Here is a 6,000-nt window from a genome sequence, read left to right on the forward strand (position 1 = left end):
GTGCACGCAGCTCTCCCTTTTCAAGCAGAGTCGGGTGAAGCGGGGGCAGGGTCCAGCCACCTCAATTATATAGTGCCCCAGGCTTGGAGGGGGTTTCCAGTCACTAGGAAACCCCCCCTCAGTTTGCCTATGCCCTTAACTCTACTCAGTTTTCTGTGGCTTATGTGAAGCATGTACTATATAATTGATAGCTAGACTCTGTTTGGTTGCTTTGGGTAATACCTCCACTTTTCGTTTTCAAAAGGTTTATTAAATCTATCCCTTAATGCTGAAAAATGTGGTGAATCACACACACACACAAAAAAAGAGAAGTTGTTATTTTTTTCTCTCACAAAATGATAAAATGTTGGGCTTATATTATTTGCTTAAACACCTAAACGCGGCTACTGAATTGTTCACCCTCTGCCCTTGTCCCTGACGTTACACCTGTCACATGTTCTGAGTGACATCACACCTGCTCAGGGGTCAGAGTTCAAGGTGAAGAAAGAAATAGACACAGCACAAGTGTTACAAAAGGTAACTCCACCATAGTGTTTCTTCTATATTCGGAAACCGTCTGTTGTTTCACTTGCCGGCTCTATATTAATGCACATCTACACTTAGAAATGTGTAGTCTTCATAGGGTTAACCCAAAGATGACATGACGAATGATGATGACTTCTCCCACTGAGGCCTTTAAGGACATTTGTCCTTGAATGTAACCTAAACAGACATCTCAGTGCATTTAAAAATGCCCATGGTTTATATAATGGACATTGTAGCTGCAGCATATCTGTTTTGCAAAAGGTATACACAGTAATGTTACTACTACTGCAGGTTTCAGTTCAAGAAGCAAGAGGCAATCTTAATAACTACAGTTATTGCTGAGCAATCCCTCCAGTAACCTTGTCTGTCTAACTCTAAACACAAGGGGAGTTGTTTATAAATTGCAGGAGTCCTAAAGATTGCCTAAGGCTGGGCACACACTACAGGAAATGTCTCCTGATGCAATATCATTAACAATTTTACCAACAACTGAGGTAAAAAAAAAAAAAAGCCCAGATCAGCATGTCGATTCATGTGTACACACTATACACATTTTACACGATTTACCTTCAGATCTGTGCTCTTTATCTGTCATAACCATCGGCTGAAAAGATCGTGACTTTGCACACCCCATGGAGATCTATGGATATTGCTGAAGGTTCGTGCTTACACACTGCCGGATTGGAACGACTTCGTTCCATCGTTGAACAAGATTTTTAGTCCGGTTTAAAAATCAAATGAAACGATACGATGTGCTTTGGAACATCGTTGGAGCGTACACACTGATGTGATATCGGGCCGAATGGTCCTTTATCGTGTGATTGGCTCGATAATTGCTGCAAACCCTGTAGTGTGTACCCAGCCTAAATGTGGAAGAGTGGTTATGATCCACCTAAAATTTGCAAATGTGTGCAGTATTCTACATAGCATTAGTGTTGAAACTACCGTGGAAGAAACCCGTGCGGCTGCTGTGGGCCCGGAAATGAAGGGAGATGTAGGTCCATTCTCTACAGAGGTTCCGCTTTGCCTATAGAACTGAAAGCCCAAACATACCTTCACTAGGTTTTCCCTCGGCCTCTGTCCATAATCAGTAGAGCAGATAAGGGTCTCAGGAGCGGATACCCAGGGCCAAATTTTGCAACATGGTTCAGTACTTAAGTGTTATTAGCACACCACTAAACATACGTGTTGATGTTTTATTACTTTACAGTGAAGAGGTGATTCTGCAATTCTATATAAATATTATCTTTTTAAAATAAAATGAAAAAAAAAAAAAAATTATATATATATATATATATATATATATATATATATATATATATATATATATATACATATTAGCTGCGACTTACACATAACTGCGGAAACCTTGTGGCGCCTAACAAATAAATGATAATAATAATAATAATAATAATAAGGCAATTTACCCCGAAGAGATTGCACAGAAAATGAAGTGCTGTATTTTAATACTCGACACTCCAGCATACAGTGGGATGATGCAGCAGTAATAGGATATGCAGTAAAATGACACAGGAACAATACATGTCTTTGTTTTAACTTTGTCTAATGCTAATAACACAGACAGGAAAAGATAAAGTGACTTTGTCAAGGTCAGATGTAGAAACACTGGCTGTCATCTGGTGTCTCCCGCTTTATTGGACAGCCCACTTCCCTATAATTGTACAACAGTAAAACAATTGTGCCATGGCACTGGCTCTTCTCTGAGGAATGGATTATTGATGAGCTCTGCATGCTTTAATTATTACAGCTTTCATCTTCTCCGCAGTTCTCTGCTCCTTGAGAGCTGTGTCCTTGACTGCCCTATATCCTGGTTCCTAACCCATTGCTGCCTCTTCTCCTCCTCCTTGTGCTATTTGTGTATCCACTTGATGATCGTGTTAGTAGCAGAAATCTGAGGACATTATCCAGGTGCTCTGGAAGTTATAGAAGATGTTTTAATTAAAGAGCAAAACTTACAACCATCAATTAATCGACTGTCAGTTTCTTTCTTTCTGTATACTTTCCAATGCTTGTCTGTACTTCTTGTTTTTAGGTAAGATCATCCTAAAAACAAGGTGCTCTCATGTACACCTTATCTATTGATGTTGGAAGATTTGGAGTTTTTCAAACTCAGTGAAATTTCGTGGTGAGTGGTGATGGACTGCTGTCTTCAAGTCCATCCAAACATCTTGTATCGGATTCAGGTCAGGGATCTGACTTGGTCAGTCAAAGACATTCACCTTCCTATACTGAGAATATAACGGAGTATACAGAAATCTGTCTCTATCACTAGAGACCATAGAAAATATAGAAAAACGCATTATTATATGGTGACTTTGTAATTATTTATTTGCTTTAATTAATCCCACTTTGAGGCTACACAGAAGCGCCCAAATGTTTCTCCTCTCTGAGGAGTTTCTAATATCTATCACTAGAGAAATACCTTTGTTCTGAGACATGCTGGAATGGTGTTGGGTAATGAAGAACTCCTGGTTCCTTCATAATACTAACCTACTAGTAGGTAGGTTAGTATGAAGTAGGACTAACCTACTAGTAGGTAAATTAGTCTTATTAAGTTGGACTAACCTACTAGTAGGTAGGGTAGTTTTATGAATTAGGACTAACCTACTAGTAGGTAGGTTAGTCTTATTAAGTTGGACTAACATACTAGTAAGTAGGTTAGTCTTATGAAGCAGGACTAACCTACTAGCAGGTAGGTTAGTCTTATGAAGCAGGACTAACCTACTAGCAGGTAGGTTAGTCTTATGAAGTAGGGCTAACCTACTAGCAGGTAGGTTAGTCTTATGAAGTAGGACTAACCTACTAGTAGGTAAGTTAGTGTTATGAAATAGGACTAACCTACTAGTAGGTAGGTTAGTCTTATGAAGTAGGACTAACCTACTAGTAGGTAAGTTAGTCTTATGAAGTAGGACTGACCTTCCAGTAGGTATTTTGACTGTGGGAAGAAACTGGAGCATGTGGACAAAATCTACTTGAATTTTGGAAGAACAAATGAACTTCACGAAGATATTGCCCTGGGTTAGAATCGACCCCAAGCCACGGATACTGTGAGGCAGAAGCACAACCATTGTGTCACTGCGTATATCTGCTGACATTGCCTATGGCACAACAAGTTACTGCAGCTTATGGTATGTACAGCCCCAGTGTGTCACTTCTTATGGGGATTGTACAGTAATAGTGCATGAGCACTGTGACTATGTAATACTAGCAGCCCACTCTGAATGCGCTCATTCCTCTTCGTTCAGCAGTGGCTGTCAGTGTTATACACGAAAATGTGGGCAGATATAACGCTCTGTTCGGGTCTCAAATGCAAAAAAAATACATAAAAATAGGCAATTAGTATTTATATGATAATGTAATAATTGACATTGATTCAGGAATCTCCTGTATGTACATATTGGACAAGCAGACTCAGACTGGTCAAGAAATGTATCTGAGAGTCTTAGTCTTAGTCTAAAGCTTGAATGAGTCTCTTTAGCTGAATTCAATACAAGGGAAGCATGGATAACGTGTCTTTATTACCCTTTGATATAACAAAACCATTTACCAAATAAGTCCACATTATACATATGTGTGCTACACTACATATTGTGATTTTCAACTCTAAAATGGGTCTCTGTAATTGCTTTGCTGGTGGACCCTGTCTACTCCGACCTAAGACGGTGGCCAACATTCAGTTTTCCTTGGCACACGCTCTTCTGTTGAATATACATATCGTGGACGGCCGTTATTAATTTAAAACTCAGTAGAAAAATAAGCATTTCTATGTAGTCAATTCCAGGTGAAACGCCTACACATTATACATTATATACGTTACATGCAGCTCCCCTGCTCTGCACTGTACTCCAGTACATCCAGCCCCTCATTGTGGGTGATACTCATTGCTCGGTTTACAGAGATGTAATACACAGACATAGGGCTGGATGTGATTGATTACATAACGTAACATCCTTGAAATGACTTTATTGATTTCGGTTGCTCTATTTATTGTTACATGGCTTTAGACAGCTCAATAGCTCTCCAGCTCATAGCGTGTTTTCTAGCTTTAATCCACTGCTACATTGCTGCCAACATTTACAGACAGAGGCAAAATAATGTTATTATACCCTGAAACTGGCCACATATGCAATATTGGGCAATAAGCCCAATATTGCAGAGTCTCCAAAATCACCGTTGCCTAATACCATTCTGATCAAAATCATTCAGATCATTATTAGGTATTTTGGTATATGCAGTAGGAAGATAACTGATCACTGGAAGATATTCTGTGCTCAAACGATGAACCTATGTATGTGTAGCACACTCAGCATTACCATAGAAACGCTCGCTTCGCAGTGAATGCAGGCAAGGTTATGGGTGGACAGAGCAGGAGCGAGGCTTCACAGGAACAGGTACAATGATGTGGACAGCTTCATCATCACATGAGGGATCCTGGTCAGCGGCATGGTACGGCACGGCGTGGCACGGTACAGCACGGCGTGGCACGGTACGGCACGGCGTGGCACGGTACGGCACGGCGTGGCACGGTACGGCATGGCACGGCACGGCACAAATGCACCACACGGCATTGATAGGGCCAGTGACGTGGAGATCTGAAGCTATAAAAAAATTCCCCCTAGGCTTGGGACCCAGAAAGATAGGTGTGTGGTTTCGTATCTCTGGCTAGAGAAAACTGGACATTACAGGTTTGTAATGGGCCCTCAAATTGCCTACTCAAATCTTAAACTAGTGACATCTGTGCATTGTTTTCAACATATAAACTCTGTTCAGTGGATATCTGTTATAATAAATTTCTCTGCTCGTCCAAAAAATGATATAAGTTGTGTTTAGCCTATTTTGCACAGCAATGTGCAGCAGTAAGCATGCACGGTTATAAACTGATTTCTCATAAATGATTTCAGGGGTTAATAATCATTTACCACATACACATACATACAAACAATAGAGCTCGTGCATTCCTGTGCCAATATAGTGACTACAGTCCTGATCTCTTAGGCCAGTGTTTCTCAACTCCAGTCCTCAGGACCCACTAACAGTGCAGGATTTCCAGGTGACCAGTGAAATAATTATACCACCTGCTACACAGTGTCAGTCAGTAATGAATACACCTGTGCTCCAGCAAGGAGATATGGAAAACATGTACTGCTAGGGAGTCCTGAGGACTGGAGGTGAGAAACACTGTCTTAGGCCAAGGCTGCCCAATAGGATACCAGGGGCTGGATGCAGCCTTCCGGATTTGTTCACTGTCCCTGATAATCCCCGTAGACTCTGTTGTGGTACATTGTATATGTCAAGTGAGGACATAGTTATAATGGTCTTGAATCATCAAGGATGTAAGTCCCGTTATGTGCCTGTAATTCATCTTTTAACGAAAAGGACACTTACGACAGCCTGCAATTTCAAAGGCGAAACGGGGGAGGGAAGGAGGTATGTACATAGACAATGTACAGTAAG

The sequence above is a fragment of the Mixophyes fleayi genome, chromosome 11 (assembly GCF_038048845.1).
Source record: "Mixophyes fleayi isolate aMixFle1 chromosome 11, aMixFle1.hap1, whole genome shotgun sequence".
NCBI lineage: Eukaryota > Metazoa > Chordata > Amphibia > Anura > Limnodynastidae > Mixophyes > Mixophyes fleayi.